Genomic DNA, 19,332 nt, shown 5'->3' on the forward strand with positions numbered 1-19,332 from the left:
ATAGAGTAAATTAGAAAGAAGGCACAAAGCAAGCAGGATTTTGGCAGGACAGAAGGATAAGAAATCAGGTGACTAATTTGCAAATCATGACAGAGAACACAGAGTTTGGACAAGTTTTGTAACCTCTGTTGTGTTCACTTCCCTAAAACTTGATTCAGTGGGACATGTGAAACTGCATGCTTGGCATGGGTTTCCCACCATGTTTGACTGACCTGCATAAACTCTACCAAAAAAGAAAGCCAGTTAAGGTTGCAGATTGGTTCCAGGTATGGAAAGGAGTTTGGCAAGGTTGCATTTCTGTCTCATGCCTGAAACACTACCAGGATGCAAAGGGGATCTGAGGTATTGTTGTGGTTACCATTATTCTAGCAGACCTAGAAGTCTTAGTGCAACTATTAGTCATGACAGGAAAGACATATAGCATCATGATTAATTTTTCGAAGACCAAAGTGTTGACCACAGCTGGATTCAGAGTTGACCTGGATAATGAGCAGGGATCTGGATTTCCTGTTTCTCCTCAGAAAAATGAAAAAAGCCCATGGCTTTCCCCTTTGACCTGAGAAAAACATGGATTTTTTTTTCATTTTAACAGAGAAACGCATACATTTTTGCAGTGTTGCAAAGAGCTCTCTGCAGGTTGACAGTTCCAGGTTGCAAGGGCCTTGCAGGGAAGGGGGGGAGGGACTGCCACATGAATGTACATGCATGCACGTGGCTGCCAGCCAGCCTGGAGAGCAGCTCTCACAGCTAAGTCTGTTGGGGGGAGGGGTGATTAAGACCTCTGTAGGGAGGGAGGGAGGCAGTTGGGTGGGGCTGGGGCTGTTGCACAGCTGGTGGGAGGTGCATGGGACTTGGGGCCTGGGGCTGGAATGCACAGCTGCAGGGCCGCAGCGGGGAGCAGGATGGGGCCATGGGCAGCTTCTGTGGGCAACAGGATCCAAAAATGGTTTGTAAAGGCAAACAAGTATCGAACCTTGCTACCCTAACCTCATCACCAGAAGCCAACTTCCTACAGCTCAAAACACAAAACCTGCCAATAATCTCTAGTACCCCCACAAACTGCACAACAGAATCTATCAAAGACAAGAATACCCAACTACCTGTTGGGGCACACTTCTCACAGAAAAACTACTCTGTCTCCAGTCTTTCAGACCTGATCCTGAAAGGGAATTTACAAACCATTTTTCACAGCCAGGCCTATGAACTTCACTTCATCAGCCTCGTAGGTACAGAAATTCATGACTTGATATAGACATTGCAATTCTGACACACTGCAACCTACCAGATATCTGACCCCCCCAGATACCTCTCCACTTTTACCTGCAGTGCTACATCTCCCACCCCAGCCTGTTCCCTCAACCCCCGATGCCTCCATTTCCACTTTCACTGACTGGCTTTCTTGCCTGCACTGCATGCCACCCTCTGGCTTCTTTAAAATTCCTTCCATCCAGGAACAGCACACAGAGACACCAACTGAAGGTGCTTCCTCAGCCTGACAAGGGGTTTTTCAACTCAAAAGCTGACATCCCGGGCAGCTAAGCTGGGCTCACCTAGAGACTCACAGCTCCACTGCAACCACCAAGCCTCAGGCCTGTCAAAGATGTGATGGGTCTGGACTTTCCCCAGCTAGTACTGTGTGCGTGAATGTGGTAGCTGGAGGTTATGGTGCCTCCTACCCACCTTTCACCAGGCAGATCCTCAGTCCTAGCATTTCCTGGGGCTATAGCACCACCAGCAGTCCCACCAGGCCTCCCCAACTCTGGCAGAGTGAAGTTTTAGTGGTCATAGCCAGGATCTGGGACTGCCTTCTTCCCCATAGCCCCAGTTCATACCTCCAGGTTCATCCTGTCATGGAAGCAAAGCAGAGACATGTTCTTCCGCTGCTGGCTGGTGATACAGTGAGTGTTCCCTCCAGCTGAGAGTGGGGCATTAACTGGTTTAAAAAAATAAAACATAAATAGGTGCAGACAGAGGGAGGAGAGTGGCACTCCCTCTGTCTGCACCTGGAGCCTGGGGAACCCCAGAAGTGGGAGGTTCACCTTCAGGAACACCAGCTGCTCCACCAAACCAGGATCCAAGCAGGTGCAGTGGGGTATCACTACATCCCCTGTAATGCTGAACACCCTCTCACTCAGAATACTGGTTGGTGGACAGGACAGGTGTTTGTGGGCAACCGTGGCAAGATCCATCTGGATCTGGCTGCGGCTTGCCCAGTAGGCCAAGGGGTCGCACAGCAGCATCTCCATGTCCTCAGCAAGGTAGGCAGCCACCAAGGCCTGGGTGCTACCTGCCTGATGGTGGGGTCTGGTGCCTCTGGATCCCACCATGGAAGTTATGCCCTTGACCCACATTGTCAGTGCCTGTGGTGAAAGAGGAGACTGTCCCATGCTAGCACACCATTCACCAGCCAGTAGAAGACAACCAGGGTTAGGTGACCCCACAGAGGTGACTGTCTAGTCTCCTCTTGAAAATCTCCAGGGTAGGTGACTGTAGCACCTCTGGAGGGAGTTTATTCCAGTCTGGACATCCTGTCTGTGAAGAAGTTTTTCCTGGTATTAAGCCTGAAGCAGCCTTCCAGGAGTTTGTATCTATTGGTCCTGGTCTTCCCTGGAGGTGCCCTATTGAACAGTTGTTCAGCAAGCTCCTGATGCACTCCTCTGATATAGAGGTAAACTGCTATCAAGTCCCCTCTCAACTTTCTCTTCTTTAGGCTAAAGAGGCCCAGGTCCCTCAGCCTTTCCTCATATGGCTTGTCTTGCAAGTCCCTGATCATATGGGTGCCTCTTCTCTGGACTCTCAAGTTTTTCCATGTCCTTGTTGAAGCACGGTGCCCAGAACTGGATGCAGTACTCCACCTGTGGTCTCACCAGTGCTGAGTACAGCAGGAGTATCACTTCCTTAGTTTTATATGAGATGCATCAGTTGATGCATGCGTGTTATTTGTCCTGCTGACCACCGCTTTGCACTGATGGCTCGTATTCATGTGATGGTCAATCATTACCCCTAGATCCCTTTTGGCCATGGTGCAAGTCAAGCTGTCATCACAGAGCCTGTGTGTGTGTTGAGGGTTGTTTGCCCCCAGATGGAGCACCTTACGCTTGGAAGTGTTAAACTTCATCTGGTTCTGGTCTATCCAACTCTGAAGCCTGTCCAGGTCCACCTGTATCTGCAACCTATCTTCTGAGGTGACCACACTGCCCATTAATTTGGTGTCAGCCACAAACTTGGCCAGTGAGCTTTTCACTCCTCCATCCAAATCATTGATAAAGATCTTGAAAATCACTGGTCCAAGCACAGACCCCTGAGGGACACCACTGGCTACTTTGCCCCAGGACGACACAGATCTGTTCATTACAACTCTCTGGGTCCCCTCCTGCAGCCAGTTTCCCACCCACTGAACCGTTGAGCAGCTGAGCCCACAATCTTCCAGTTTTCCCACAAGGATATTGTGGGATACTAGATCCAAAGCCTTTTGGAAGTCTAGGTATGTAACATCTATCTCCTCTCCCATATCCAGGTGGCAAGAGACCTGGCCGTAGAAGGAGATGAGATTGGTAAGGCAAGACCTACCCGCAACAAGGCCATGCTGGCTGTCATTAGAATCTTATCTTCTGCGAGTGTATCGCACACAGATTCTTTAATGAACGTTTCCAGGATTTTCCCTGGGATAGAGGTTAGGCTGATTGGCCTATAGTTGCCCAAGTCCTCCCTCTTCCCCTTCTTGAAGATGGGCACAATGTTGGCCCTCTTCCAGTCCTCAGGGATTTCCCTCGTGTGCCATGAATTGTAATTCTGAAAGAGCTTTGCCAGGGGTTCTGCGATGACCTGAGCCAGCTCCTTCAGCACTCTCAGATGGAGTCCATCCAGTCCTGCTATAAATGTCTAGCTTTTCTAGTTGGTATTGCACCTGTTCAGCATCCACAGCGGGGAGGCTGTCATTCCCAGCATGCCCCCTATAAGCCTTATCTTGTCTTTGTTGCTGTGATACAAATGCATCTCCCTTCCTATATAAATTCAATTCTGTAGTATTATATCCAATATAATTATAAAATTGAGAAGAATAAATCAATGAATATAATAATAAAATGAAATGGTCTAGAAGAAAGAAAAGGGTATTCTGGAATGCCACTTGTTATGCTAGGCTAGCAAGTAGGAAATCATTCAAATCAATGGTAGTGTTAGCCTTTGTTGTCTAATGCTCCTGAGCTGCTGGAAGATAGCCAACTGTCAGACCCCAAGGCAGAAAGCAGGGCAATTCAAACAGTGCTGCCTTTTATGCTGTTTTTCCATCCCTCCCCCGATCACTGGGATTGGAAGGAACCACAGGGAAGGATCACAGTCAATATGAAAGCAATTCTTCCCCCATTCTTCCCTTCCCTCTCCTTAATTTCTGTTTCCCTGCAGGCAAGTCCAGCTTGAGCTTTGAAACTCAAAATGTTTTGAAAGTTTTGAAACATTTCTACTGCCCTCATTTTGTTTCAAGGCTGTTTCGAAGCCCTTTGTTTCATTTCAATTTTGCTGTTTGGAGCTCAAAATGAGTAGAAGCAGTGTAAAAATGAAACACCTAGCGAAATTTCGCACTGCCCTATTAGTTAATATCCTCTGTCTGTGTTAGTTGGAAATGTATTAAGTAGATCAAGTGCTTTCAACCCATGGTTGAAAATCAGGTTTAGCTTCTATCCTTTTTTTTGCTGTCACCCAGCGCTTGCAGAGGTGGAATTAAACAGTATGATCTTCCAGTTACTTCCACAGTTCTAAAGATTGTTGGTATTGTTACAGTTTCTCTGCTCCATGCTTTCAGTTAGGATTTTTTTTTCTCTGTAATTACTCCTGGTACCAGATGCTGTTCAGAGTCACTCTAAAACCATTACAACTTTGTCTACATTAAATAAACACAAGGTTCTTACAAGTGGTGTTCCCCAAAATCTCTGTCTTGTCTGGGGTTAGCTGTAGCAAGCTGCTCTTCATCCAGGTGCTGTTAGGCACTGGGAGAAGTGGGAGATTGGGGGTGCGGGTTACACAAGTTGTTCCAGATGATATGTAGCCATGCATCTTTGTGTTGCTGATCTTTTGGCTTCTGTTACCTTAGCCTCCTGACTGGCTTCACATACTTCAATCAAACAGAAATCTTGAAGAGCAAAATGGGTAGACTGGAAGAATATTAGTCCAATGTGACCCTCTGGGTTTTGAATGAGAGGCAAAGTATTCACCTCTGTAAATTGTTGGAGGGGGATTAGACAATTACAGGTGCCATAAGGCTATTGCAAAGCACATCACCAAGGGCTGAGGCCAAGGCATGTGGCTGCTTTCGCAGAAAGGGTGAAGGTGTTTAGTGGGAAATTTAGTGGCTTTTGATATGCAGTTGAGTGGAACAGAGCTTTAGGATTTCCATTTCCCCTTTTGAATGCGCAGAAGTGTAATGCCGCAGTCAACTTTTCTAAATCAAATGTTGACCCAAAAAGTGTTATTAGTATAGCTTAGGGGAAGCAAGTAGGCCGGAGAAAGAACAGATCTCCTGGGTAGGAAAGGAAAAGGACCATGGCTGGGAACTGAATGAAAGTGGTTTTCAACTTATTTCTAAATTTGTCTCTCTCACTTCCAGTTTTCACTTTGTACCTGACTTCCATTTTGTGTTATTTACTGCTCTGGCACTAAAGAGTGTCTCAAGGTGGATGTACATTACATTTACAATCTCAGCTTGAAATTAAAGAGCACACAAGATAATGGTGGAGTTTCTCTTTTATAAACACTTGGGGGCAGCCTCATACTGTTTACAATGTAATTTTCCATTTTTTCCTTGAAACTTAAAGCCCTGTTCCTAAGCCACTTCATCCTCTTCCCAGTTTTCAGTGACTTGTCTCAAAAATACAAGACTATAGACTGAGATACATTTTCAGTCCTATACAAGCTGCTGCTGTAACTCCTGCTAGTGATTAAGGGTGCTATGTGTGAGTAGGTGGAAACTGAGAGATGGGCTATAGGATTTTTTGATGTCTGAGACGGACATCCTTGCACGTCAAGAAACAGTGTGCTAAGCACAAAAGATCACAGATTGGAATCACTTCAGGAGTGGAAAAGTTGCAGGCCTTTCAGACTGAAAGCTAAGGAGGCTGCTAAGTAGATGTGGGACTACTGGCTGTCTTGTACAAAAGGCTGGGCCTTTTCCACTGATACACCATAAACTGTAATATTTAACTCTTGCACTCATTCATTTGCAGTCTCTGATCTCCATTACCTCATTACTGTTTCTCAAGCATACCTTTGGGGTATACAGTACATTTTTTAGCAAAAAAAAAATTTATAATTTTTTTAATACTTGAGAACAAATGGGAAAGCAGAAGAAGGAAAAGGGGGAAAGGAAGACAAAGGAAAAATGAAGCTCATTCCTGTGGGAGAAGTTATGGTGTATTTGCAGTGGCATCACCAATAACACAGAATCATAGGAATGCAGAGCAGTTTAACAAACCTCAAAGGGAGTAAGTGAACCACAAATGACTGAGAAGCACTGCATTGTTAGTTTGATTTGAAGCTTGGTTCCAAATATTTTCCTCCTGCTCATAGCAGCAACAGTTAGCTTGTGATCCAGGCTTGAGCATAATGGCATTAGGGGCGCATCCCAACAAGCCCGCAGATGCAGTTTGTGGCACTTTAAAGCGGCTTGAGGCTCTGAAAACTGCATGTGGTGTGTGTGTACCCATTTACCAAGATGCTAATTTGTAGTGCTGTGGGGGGGGTTTGATACTGGGAGATCCCAGTTTTAAACAACAAAACAAGGCCACTAAAAAAAGCAGCATGGTGCATGCAGCAACAGTGTACGCTACCAGAAAGGGAGCCTGGCTGGCCAGAGCACCTGGCTCGGTGCCTCTGCTGCCCCAGGAGGCCCCCAAGAGGCCAGGTAAGGCTGCTGGAGCCAGCACAGGTAATGGCCCCAGCCTCCCCACCTCACCTGGGTCACTTTGCTGCATGCCAGAGCACGTGCACAGGGGCATGCCTGGGGACAAATAGCAGTGGTGCATATTTGCACTGCAACTTTTAATATGAAAGGCCTACCACAAATATGTGCCGCCGCTATTTGTCCCATAGGAAGCACACACCCCTGCACATGCACTCTTGTTGGGACGTGCCCCAGCTGAGTAAAAAAGTACCCCTCTTTACAAAGGTTACATCTCTCCATGTAGACTACTCAGCATAATTACACAGTGAAACCCTGTGAGACTGAGCAAGAGCCTCTATGGGGAAAAGGCATCTGGCTTATCCTTTTCTACTGCTTAAACTTGGCAAACTTCTGAGTTTTCTCTCTGGGCATTTGGATTACCACCCACTGAGGGGGCAGAATGGCTAGAAGCCCAGGGCAGCAACCTGAGGAGGGGCTCTAAATTTAGTCACTGAAGACTGGCTGAATCTCATTAAACCCGAGTGGACAAAGAAGATGGCTGTTAGGGTGGATTGCAGGTAAGCAGTGCCTCAAAGCAGTGCAGGAGAGAAGTCCAGAGCCCTTTCTGAGAGTTGTGTTAGCATAAAGCCAGTTCCCTCAGAGGAGAGAGGAGGAGGTGCGCTGCTGGGGGAAAATGGAGTTGTTGCCCTTGCTGAAACTGGCAAATGCTGCAGGCTGTGGCACGGGGCCAAGGAACACGCGTTCGTGCTTCAGAGGTAGGGCAGCTTCAGGCCCGTCAATACAGGAATAGGCACCTGTTGTCTGAGGTGCTCTCCCAGCAGGTAAGGCTGCAGTAGATATGATGGAAGAGACCCCCTTCTACAGGCAAAAGAAGATCATGGGGGCACCCCTGAATCTTCATAGGTATCCAGATGACCTGGTGATGGACTGGGTTTCATTCCCTGCTCTCACAATAGCTGGTGTATGAACTTGAGAGAGCCACTTAATTTTCCCTATCTGGATAATGGAATAAATTATACCCAATGTACTGTCTAGTGCTTTGACATCTAGAGATGGAACTAGCATATAGGTCTTGTGCTTTTTATTGTCTATTATTGTATTCGATCTCCAACAGGAGGAACCTGCATGAGAAACCATATCCTTGGCAGAATTGTCCCTGCTTTGCTAGAGAGAGGGTTGGATAATCTGCTGGGTGGCGGTGTTGTGTTGGGGCCACTGAAGCTTGCCACCTAGTCTGGGGAAAGCTTTGTGTCAAAAGACAAGTGTGCCTTCCCATCAGTATTTTGGACGTGTGGGCTGACTAACTGGCAAAACTGGTCATTTTCTGATGTGGACATGTTTATTTTAGGGGAAAAAAAATTAAAATTAATTTTACTTGCAGCCTAAACACGGTAGCATTATATAGTTTTACTTTTCTAAGGTCCAAGCACCAGGTACGTACATTTTCCTTCCAAACTGTAATTAAATGTTAACTATTATACACTGCTGTGTGTTATCTGATTTTCTTATCATTAGTTTCCTATCTGTATGCATGTCCTTGGATTTTACAATTACATATAGGTTATAGGTTTACCTTTTACGCTAGTTAGAACTAAAATAATGAACTACAGTAATCTTTGTTAGATCAAAAGCCATAGCATATATACATGCACGTACCTTTTAAGACCATGGTAAATTCTCCATATTCAATTAATATATAAATCCAGGGACTGCAGGTTGTTTGTCTGTGCATTTTCCTGAGACCTAACCTCACTGCCCCTCATAATATCTTCAAGAATATTTACTGATTCTTCTAACACTGATACTAATACTGACAGCTATCTTCTGTAGCTATCAATATATAATTATATTTATATTAAATAGTAAAAAGTGAATTTGACAATCCTTAGTGTATACACACACAGGCTGAATCCAGGCAATATTAATAATATTACTTAAAGATGAAATTCACAGTTAAGGCTTTAGCTTTGTCTTCATGAACGCTTTACTACCTATAGTATTTGGGAAAACATTAACTTTGGTAGTGTATTATGGCAAATAACCTTTGAATAAGATGTTTTTTGCTTTTGTATTGGGTTCACATCTAGTGGACCCCAAACAGGGCAAGGTCCTTGTGTGCTAGGTCTTGTATAAAAAGTGGGTGTGTAAAATAAAAGGTGGGATGAGGGTAGTCAGAAGGTAACAAAACCAAGAACACTTAGTTGCATTGTTAGCTGTTGCACAATTTGACTGTTTCTGGATACATGCTATGATTTTTTTTTAAAGTTTTAAAGCCAAAATATTAGCTCTCCCCAGCTGAGGCACAACCAAACAACTATTAGCTGCCAGATTTCCTGTAGACATTAAAGCAAAGGAATAACAGGGATGTCTTATTCCCGGAAACAGTTTGTTTTTGCTGGTATAAAAAAGTTAAAAAATAAATATAAAACATCTGAATTTCTTTCTTTCTCCTCCTTCCCAATTGAAGCATTCTTAGGAATTTCTGGCTTCAGCCATGAAATTTTTCTTCGTACAGTAAAATAACGCTTTGTTACAGTTCCAGTTTTTCATTTTCTAAACTCTCTGTTTGAATTCTTGCCTCAATTTAACATGACAGAATACACAAACCCTTCAACCCTGCACTTCTTCTTTTTCTCCTTAACAAAGAGATTGCATGACCAGGTGCCACACGCTGAACTCTTTTAAAAATGTTTATTACAAATGGCATATCCATCATAAAATGGGAGCTCCTGGTGATACTTTTGAGTACTACTGCTCTGAGAGGTCATGAAGTAGTACTATGGCGACATATGGAGTTCAGTGTTTTCTTCAAATGCCTTCATAATACCTCTTAGATCTGAGTTTAGCATTCTTCAACCATTCCTATTTCTGTTGGTTTTGGTATTTAAAATCAGGAGTGGGGTTTCAGGTTTTATTTTTCTATTCTCTTGCTGTTTAAATGACCTTTCTGACTTCCATTTTTTGTGTTTTGAGAACATATTAATACTTTATTTCTGACTTTGTTTAAAATAACTTTATAAACCAAAGCAAAAATAAACATTTTCATGTTGATACTTCCTGTCAGAAAATTAATTTTATGGTATAACTGCTGGGTTTTTTTTTCTATGAAGGAGGAAGAGTACTTTGCATTTGAATATTTGTCCAACTTTATCCTAACTATACTATGGTCCAATAAAAGATATCACCCTGACAAATGCTTGCCTCTCACTTTAAAATGAATGCATTTTTTTTTAGCAGATAAGCTTTTCACACCAATATTTTACAGCTGTTAAAAATCAGTGAGGGACAATATTGTATACACAAAGAAATGTATCTGTTTTTAACAAGTTAAATTGTATATTTAGTGTATCTGGATATGGGAGAGGCTTGTACGGAAAGACCTAATCCTGCAAAATGTTTCCTATTGACTACAAAAGGAGTTAATGACACAAATCCACATACGGGTTGGGGCCTAGTGTGCTTGACTATACCTCTGAAACAATTTAAGCTCCAAGAGTTTACATGAGAATCCTTTCCAACCATGCAGTATACACACTTCTCTCTCCTTTTTTCTGGTATATGAGATCTCCAGGATTTAGTCGGATGCATTTGACAGATGTTTCATACTTACTTGGGCTGTGACATACGAGTCAAAAGCTAATCTCTTTCTCTTGAAGACTAGGTTATTTATCAGAGCTGTATTTCCCGCCCCCATGCAAGGGGGTTGTACAGAAGTCCATGTACCACCTAAGCCATGCAGTAACATGGAACTTAGGCAGCCAAAAAGGCCTTCTGAAGATTCTTCACTCTTATCTCACCCTCATAAACTGGATTACAATGGCTCAGACAAGGATCCACTGTTTCAACTGTTTTACCATTCTACAATTCTCATGGTTTTCTTTATACCATATCACTTAATTTATATTGTTATTTGAACTGAAGAATAAAGCATCCTATGTTAATATGATAAGGAAAATGTCAGTGAAAAAGTAACACTGAAATATAAGTTGAATGCCTGCTGTTGAGTCTGTAATACAAAATAAGCTTCCATTGTAGCCTTTTAACATTAGTCTTTGAATCAGCTGCAGATTCAGGCAATATAGTCACAAGAGCAAGCACAGCCACAGGAGTCACTGGTTGCATTGCCCCAGAGGGATCCACCAGATTTCGGGGTTGGGTCCACAATCTTTCCCAGTGTTGGGGTAGGTTGTGCTGCTATATTCCTTAATAGTACAAAGCAGAGGCGACCAATGCAAGAAATTTTTCTGAGATTACTCCTATAGGTCTTTTACAAGGAAGGATGCACTAGGTCAGGGATCAACAAGCCAAGGCCCATGGGCTAGATCGGGCCCACAAAGAGTTTGAAACTGGCCCACAACAGCTGAGGGGATCTGTGACATGGTGGCAGGGACAGTTCGATGTTTCTGTGCTGTGTTCTCCCTTTTCTCTCCCCTCTCTACTGTATTCTCTGCTTACTGTTGCTGCCAAAGTGGCCCCTCTGCATGGTTTCTAGCTATGTCAATCTGCAGCTCTTTTGGCAATGGTAAGCAGAGACTGCAAAGCACATGCAAGTGAGAGCAGCGAGAGTCACTGATTGGCAAGGTGGCCGACACTAATCTAGGCATCTATACCAAAACTAGTATTTTAAAAATCATGTGCACTAAAAGAAGTAGAAATTTAGACCGGAAGTTTAAAACAGCAAGGCTCAGAATTTTCTGTGTTTTGGAAATGTATTTAAAGTTCAGAGTGTGTGATTTGTATTCTATGCTGAAAATGCATTTGCTTTAATAGTGGCTGCAAACACTCATTCAAATAATTTGGGAGAATTCTCCTGGTTTTGTTTCCTTAGAAGAACACTGTATTGGTAGAGCACTCGGGAGGTGTGTCTTACTCAGCTGGAACAGCAGAGTCCAGCACAAGTGACACACTGTCTCCCTGGCCCTGTGGGGGGAGCTTGGGGCAAGGCATGATGGGAAGCTGGAGGATCGTGCTTCAGCTTCTATCAGAAAGGTAAGCGTACAGATATTCAGTCTCCTGGGAGAAACTCTCCCAGGAATGGCTTCTACTGGGGTGGAGGTGGTTTATTTTTTGTCCCAGAACTGCCATTTTTCTCTAGGAGAAAAATCATTAATGTCTCTTCACTTGTGGTGTCTACTGGGAGCACAGTGACTTTCTTGGTAGAAACAGAAAGTCTATACATGGCCTATAATTCATTACTATTTTGTCACTAAATTTGCACAACCAAAAGCAGTAGCAGGTTCCCCACTTCACGAGGTCCCTTCCAGTCCTACTTTTCTATAATCCTAAAAAACTTGAGATCTGAAGCAGTCACCATTTCCCTCCTATTTAATTCGCTGGAACTCCTCAAAGAACTTGTCCCTAAATTAGTTGTCAGTTATTCTCCCCTTTTTGCCCACACAACTTTGTTTTGAGCACATATTTGATTTTATGCTCCTGAGTGCATGTACTGAAAATGCACATACAAATCTGTCCCCTTAGTCACACAATTACCTTTTTTGCTTACATGTCTCAGTTACCCTCAGGCATATGCATGTAATTTCCATTGACATCAGTGGGGAGTTGTGCATATTTGTAATTCTCCAAGAACTAAATTTGGTTCTTACTCTCCATTTGAATTGCTTTTTGTGTCTTTTTTTTGCAAGAGCCAATATTGTCTTGAATACTGACTCAAAATAGCAAAAGCCTAATCCACTCAATGACTTTTTAATAGATTTACAAATAACATTTTTATTGGTTCCATTTAAATGCAGCTACAGCTCAGTGCCTCCTAACACTTGAGTTCTTGTTTGATTTCATGTTGATTAATGGTTTATAATGCATTTCACACCAGTAACAGCATATGTTTTCATTTCCATTGGCTTAATGAACTTCATGTTTCCTGAAACAGACGCCTGGATTTTCCATTGACCCTAAAATACTTCTAATTTTAATAAGGGAGATTATGTCTAGATTTTTCCTGTGGCAAACTGAGCTGGGCTTGCTCTCTCAGGAGTATGACTTGTGCAGCTATATTTGCTTTTTAAACAACCTGACAGCTATTTTTCAGAATGACAGAAGTACCATAAATATCAATGAAGTAGGAATTGAACACCACTATTGACACCTGGTGGGACCACAGAAACCCATACGAGTGTGTAGATAAACAGGACCAGAGCAAGCAAAAGCCTTCATCTAAACTTCCCTCAAACTCCAGGTATGTGGCAGTAGCAGCATGGCACTGAAGGCATATTGCCTCAGATGCCCTTTTGATTCTCTATTCAGCTCGCATGCACCTGTCCCCCTGACATTTGTATTTCAAAACAATGTTTGTCCTGTTGAACCTCAAAACACACACAGAGATCCTCTGGCCTTTCCAGATTCAATCCTTTCTTTCCTTCATATTTTTAATCTACCCATGTTGTTTCAGGGCGTCCAGTTTTACCTCCCTCTCAGCTTCCCAGTTCTTTTCAGACAGGGGAATTCTGCCAATCCCATTCCAGACCTTGGCTTTTCTGGAGAGACCTTCTTCCGGATATTTTCCAACCTGTGGTCTCTGAACTCAAAACCTTACTGTCTCTATAGCCTTATTGTTAAGGCTTTGCTTGAATCCCTTTGAATGTCCGCTGTTCTGTTGGTTCTGTAGCAAGGCCCTCTCCATAGCTCTCTCAGATCAGTCAGGAAGAGTTTAGAGTCAAGTCTTACATTATCCCCAGTAGAAGGTCAGAGGACTTTTCCCTCATTCTCAGTGTGGTAAGTATGGCCCTTTTTTAAAGAAGCTGTCTTTAAAAAAGCTTGGCTGGTCTTCCAAATGGACCAAATCATCCTGCTTTACTGTGTCCAGAAGCTAGATTCAGACGTAGAAGCTTGAGGTCAAGCGTGTGCAGCATTAAAGCATCTTAAAGTCTGAACCAATCTAAGTCATTTCAGCTGACGTACCGGGCCTTGGAAATACAGCTGGTGCAACTCTGCAAAAGACTCTCAAAATCATTGATTGCCAGAACAGTTGTTTTGTATTTGACAGCACTAATTTCAAAGGATACAATCTAGTTTGTAATGCTATGCTGTACTGCCTGAATTAGGGAGGGAACTGTGTGGGTTTGCTCCCATATTGCAGATATGCTACAGTGCCAGGTAGCAAATTAAGTCCTGTCCCCTTCCATTTAATACCAGCTACCAGTTCTTGGAACCACTACTTGGCATGGCTCTTCTTCCTGACAGTGAAGCAGTGGATGGAAAAGAACACACCAGGTATCCTGTTGCATGGAACAATGTCTAGTGCTTCTCCCATCATGTAAATAGTATGAAAGGATTTAGTAGAAGGAAGTCTTCTGCATCAGATAAGCTGCAAAATGTCTCATCAACTAGCATGGAGGGTGGCTGGAAGTAGAAGGAAAGGGCATCCCTAGGAATTAGCCAGAAGGATCAGAGATATATGAAGGAACCACTGAAAGATGCAGGGCATGTCTACATGTGCAATTAATGTGCTTGAATTTTCTGCCTTAAACTGTGCCCCCACATACATTTGAATGTGTGCATGTTGGGAGCAAATTTACTCCTAATGGGAGCAGTTCAGTCTGGGGCTGCTCTTGTCCTGCTATGCCTCCCAGCAGCAGCCAAAGCTCTGATCTCTACAGGATGTGGAGAGTGTTTGCAGCTGCTGGGCAGCTGCCTCTCTGCCCCATGGATATCAGGACCCATTCTGATCTCCATGGGGCTGGGAGGCAGCTGCCCAGCAGCCAGGACAGCTCTCCCTGCCCCATGGAGATCAGGATAGGTTCTGATCTCCACACAGCTGGCAGGCAGCATCCCACTAAACTGGGGCAGCTCTACCCATCCCCTGTGGCCCCCTGCTGCCTAAGCTAACCAGGAGCAATTTGCTCCTGGTCAGCATCTACATGTATGCTTCAGGGCATTAGTTTAATGTGCCAATTTTTAGTACTTGTATTTATAGTACTAGAAAATAGTGCATTAGATTAAACTGCTGTAAAGTAATTGCTGTGCATCTGTAGATGCTGATGCTTTACTGTGCATTAAATTAGCCTAATGCGCAGTAAAGTGTCTCATGTAGCTGCACCTGAATTGTAGGCCTGGGAGGGCACTTGAAGATCTGGTAGATCTGGGCTCAATTTAACCACAATTGATCACTCATGGCAGATGCCACATTTGAAAGAATAAGACCCTAACAATATATGTTTTGCTATCAGTTTCTAAGTGCTACAACCAATGACTAGATTCCTATAGTGTTTTTGAGGTGCATGGCTGCTTAGAGTTTGTCATAAGTGTTAAAGAAGGTGCTTGTTTTGCCTTGAGAGCTGTAGTTTGAGCACAAAAAAGGACATGTATCCTGATTTTACCATAAGGACAATTTGCTGGGCTTGGAGTATACCAGCAGACTCAGGTCACTGGAGTATGTGCAAGGCATGCTGAGATTATACTCCACAGTTTAGACAAGCCCGCTACAGCCAGCCCTATACTCCTGTGAGGGTTGGCCTTGTCTAACTTAAATCATAGTTAAATTTAAGTGCCTGGCCTTCACTGCATGTTTACCTCAGTTTATGCACTTTATTTATCTTAAGATAAAAAGTGTACCTTTCTAGCAGCAAAGGCATGTCCTAAGATAAACAGCATGTATCTAATGTATCTAACATGTCATCTCACCTTTGTTATCAAATCTGTGGTCTTTATACAAGGTCTAGGTCCTTATCTCCAGTGAAACAAAAGAAGGTTTTGGTTAAAATAAAGTAGGGTCCATTCTTACTTGTACAGGGGTCCTTCTCTCCTCCTCTTAGCTTCTCTTTTTTGGCTTGGCCCCAGGGAAAAAGTAAACTTCTTAGGGGCCTCTAAAGGTTATAGAGGTAAGTAGCAGCCTTCTCTCCACATCATTTCCCAGTACTTTTGCCTTCTCTGGGTAATAATTATTTGACAGCCTTGACAGTCTTATTCACTGTTTACTATAGTAGGTGGTACACATCTTAACACAAACAAGGGCTACAGTACTCTGTGTGCCTCTGTGTGTGTGCTAGTAAAATGGTAACAGTTATCCAATATATAGTGATTCATCCTCATTCCCTCTCCTACCCCCCTCCCACTGTGTAGGGAGTCAACAATTCCTGATGTAAAGATGTAAGGAATGGAGGAAGTGTTAGACTCATACAGGATAACTTGGCACTCACTTTATTGCTCCAGAAGCCGTGCTCACTTTTCTAAATAGATTAAAGCAAAAACATATTTCAAGCAGAGTTTTGAAAAGGGAGATCTGGCAGAAACTCAATGAAGTCCACTGGTGAGTAGCTTTTTACTAGTGAGCATCTACATGAGATGCTTTATTGTGCAATGGACTAATTTGCTGTGCAGTAAAACATCACCTTCTACGTGTGCATGGCACTTAGGGTGCAGTAGACTAATTTACAGTGCTGCCTGATAGTCCTGTCAGACACACACATGTAGACAGTGACATTAGGATTCATACATGCTCATATTCACAGAAGTTTATGGCTGCAAGGAACCTTGTGAGATCATTGGGTCCAGCCCCACTTAGTTTACTCCAGCTCAAACCGAGCCAGAGTATATATATTCAGTTGCATTAATTGCAAGTGTAAAAGTGCCCAGTTAGAACAGAGGATGCTGCTCAGATATGCATGAGTATCAATATAAAATCACGAGAGAGAGATGCACAGCTTGATGCAAACACATGTATAAAAATTGCAACTGTATGAGTAGCTACTGCTGGTGTATCTATTTCCTCTCCTTTTTATTAGGTTAAAGAAATGGAGAAAGTCTGTTGTGGGGTTTTTTAAAACATATTTAGAAGAAGGATGTTATTGCATTAGAATCTTGGGGACTATTGCAAATAGTTCTATGGATACTGAGATCAAATAATCTACTGTGTCCCATGATCTTCCAGAATACCAGTGTGGCCAAGAAAACTGTTTTCCTCTGGTATTAATACTTTGGCCTCAGATTTTGAGAGAGGTCCAGATGGCAAATGTTTGTATTCAGATTTAAAGCAACTCAAGTTTTAGGCAGTAAAAAAAAATTATAAACAATCCTTCATTTTAAAAATGATGACATATAACACAATTTCCTTTAGGAAATAAATAACGAATAAACATCATTTATGAATACGGAACTGTAATATAATGTATTTGCTGGAATATAAAAGCCTTTCCAGTGTGGCTGGCAAGAAAGAAGGGAAGGAGAACATGAATAAGAACTAGTAGATTGAGGTCAGCTTTTGAAGGATGTAGGGTTCGTCTACATGTGCACATTAATGTGCATTAGCCTGATTTAAGGTGCATTAAGAGCATGTGTCTACAGGTGCATACCCCTAGTACACCTTAAAAAGTGATTTAAGGCTATTTTAGCTTAAATTTGATACCTGCATAAAGCAGGTCCCAAGTCAATCTGCACACCCGTGTTAATGCACATTAGCACGTTTACATGTTTGCTAATGTGATTTAGCTATTTGAGCATAAATTTTCACAGTGACAGAAGTTTAGGGCTGGAAGGGTCCAGCCCTCCTACTCAGAGCAGGAAAGACTGCTGGGCTCAAATAACCTGCTTTACACGTGTGCCTAAATTGCCTTAACGTGCATTTGCCTAATGCACAATAAGTTTAGGTGCATGTAAAAGCACATGTAGACATGCCCATATTCTAGATTCTCAGAGAATCTAGCCTGCTTTGAGATTTTAAGCAGAAGGACAGACTGTTTCACATGTTTTTTTCTAGCCAATCTTAGTCAGCATGGGGGTGGCTGCAGTTCGACAGATGCCAGCTTCCATTTAATTATATAACCTCATCAAGGCACCCAGCCGTCTGGAACAATGTATATCTTTCTCTCAGGGCTGAATTCTGGAAGGTGCTGGCCCTAATCCAGACATGAATTTGAAGGCTATGCTTAATTTTGATTGTATCAGGACTTCCCATTAACTTTTAAAATATGCTATGCATATGACTAAGATATTGGGCCTAACCTGGGTTGTTTTGTTTTTTAAAATTTCAGCTTCACACTTGGATCATTTCCTGATAAATTAATACCATTTTTAGTTTGCTAAAGATAGAGGAAAAGTCAATAGATAAAGAAGCAGATGGAAACCTCTTTATTTTTCTGTCTCTGGCACACAATATTCCATCATCCTTGGGGCCATCAGTGAAGTTGGGTGTCTTGGGGAGTACCAGTCACCCTGGAGGTCCACACCTTCTCCTGGAAAACAAGATACATAAATGATGCTATAGAAAGCCCTGTTTAGATTTGATGTCAAAGTTGACAGGACAATTAAATGTCTATATAATGGGGAAATGAGACAAGGGTTGAGAAAACCATCCATGTACTATAGTGGTACATCATGATCTTTTAAGTAGACATATTAGTTTACCTAGAATAGAATGAATGACTTTTGGAAGCACTACAAGAAATAATAAGAGTAGAACAAATTTGTCTTTAATCCTAGTTTTAAGAAAGCAGGGCAAAGAGTTGCACCACCAACATAATAAGACAGTGGTATTCTACATTTTGCCCCTGCGGGCCAGATACTTGGCATAAAGGCTCTCATTGGGCTGGAGCAGACCCTGGAGTCCAGCACCTCTCCCTCCCACACATGCCAGGATGTGGCCCTAGACATACCCCCTGTAAAGGTGTGGCTTTTAACCTAGAGCCCTGGCCTTCATGGTACAACTGCTCTAGGAGAAAATCTATGGCAAGCAAATTAATAACATTAAAAAAAATGCTGAAAATCCCAATTCAGAGTGTAATTTGAATGCACTGCTTTGTTGAAGTCTGTCTGTTTGGCCAACATCAGGGCCCTGTGTTTGATTCTTGGAAACTTCTGGCTGAAGAAAAGTTATCTACTCATATACTTTTTCTTCAAAATTTAAGAACAGAAAATTTCAGCATTGTTATAGAAGCAGGTGATGTTCCTGATCATTTACTGTATTTGATTTTCAGTGCTTAAGTTTTTAAAGAATGATTACCTAAAGTCAGTCTTTGCTGCTGGAGAGTTTCCCAGAGCCACAGGTTTCTTCCCACTATCCCATTTCTTGTCTCAAAAAACAGGCTAAGGGTCACCCGTGGAGTGACTGACTCCTCATCTCTGTAATCTTTACTGGCTCCAGGGTAACCCCTTGGTTTGTGTAAAATTTCTGCATTTTCTCTTCCTGCAGGTGATAGTTTTTTGTATCAGTCTCTTTATGTGCAGGTGTCCTCTACCATTTAAGAGAAACCTTTTTTAGGGCCAAAAAGAGGTTAGGGAGAGGTGATGCCTATAGATTTTGCCAGATGCCCCATTGGAAGCTGAGACTTGCAATGAAAATCGAAGAAAAGGTGAACGCACTTGAATCAAGACAGCAGTAAATAGTTGCAATACCTTCTGCAGTTTGAAACTACAGAGATCCAATAAGCTCTAATCATGTAACTAATTTTGGCTTCTTTCATTACTTTTATCTTTGGGGCTTGGGTAGC

Source organism: Crocodylus porosus, unplaced genomic scaffold, assembly GCF_001723895.1.
Source record: "Crocodylus porosus isolate Cpor-Errol unplaced genomic scaffold, CroPor_comp1, whole genome shotgun sequence".
NCBI lineage: Eukaryota > Metazoa > Chordata > Crocodylia > Crocodylidae > Crocodylus > Crocodylus porosus.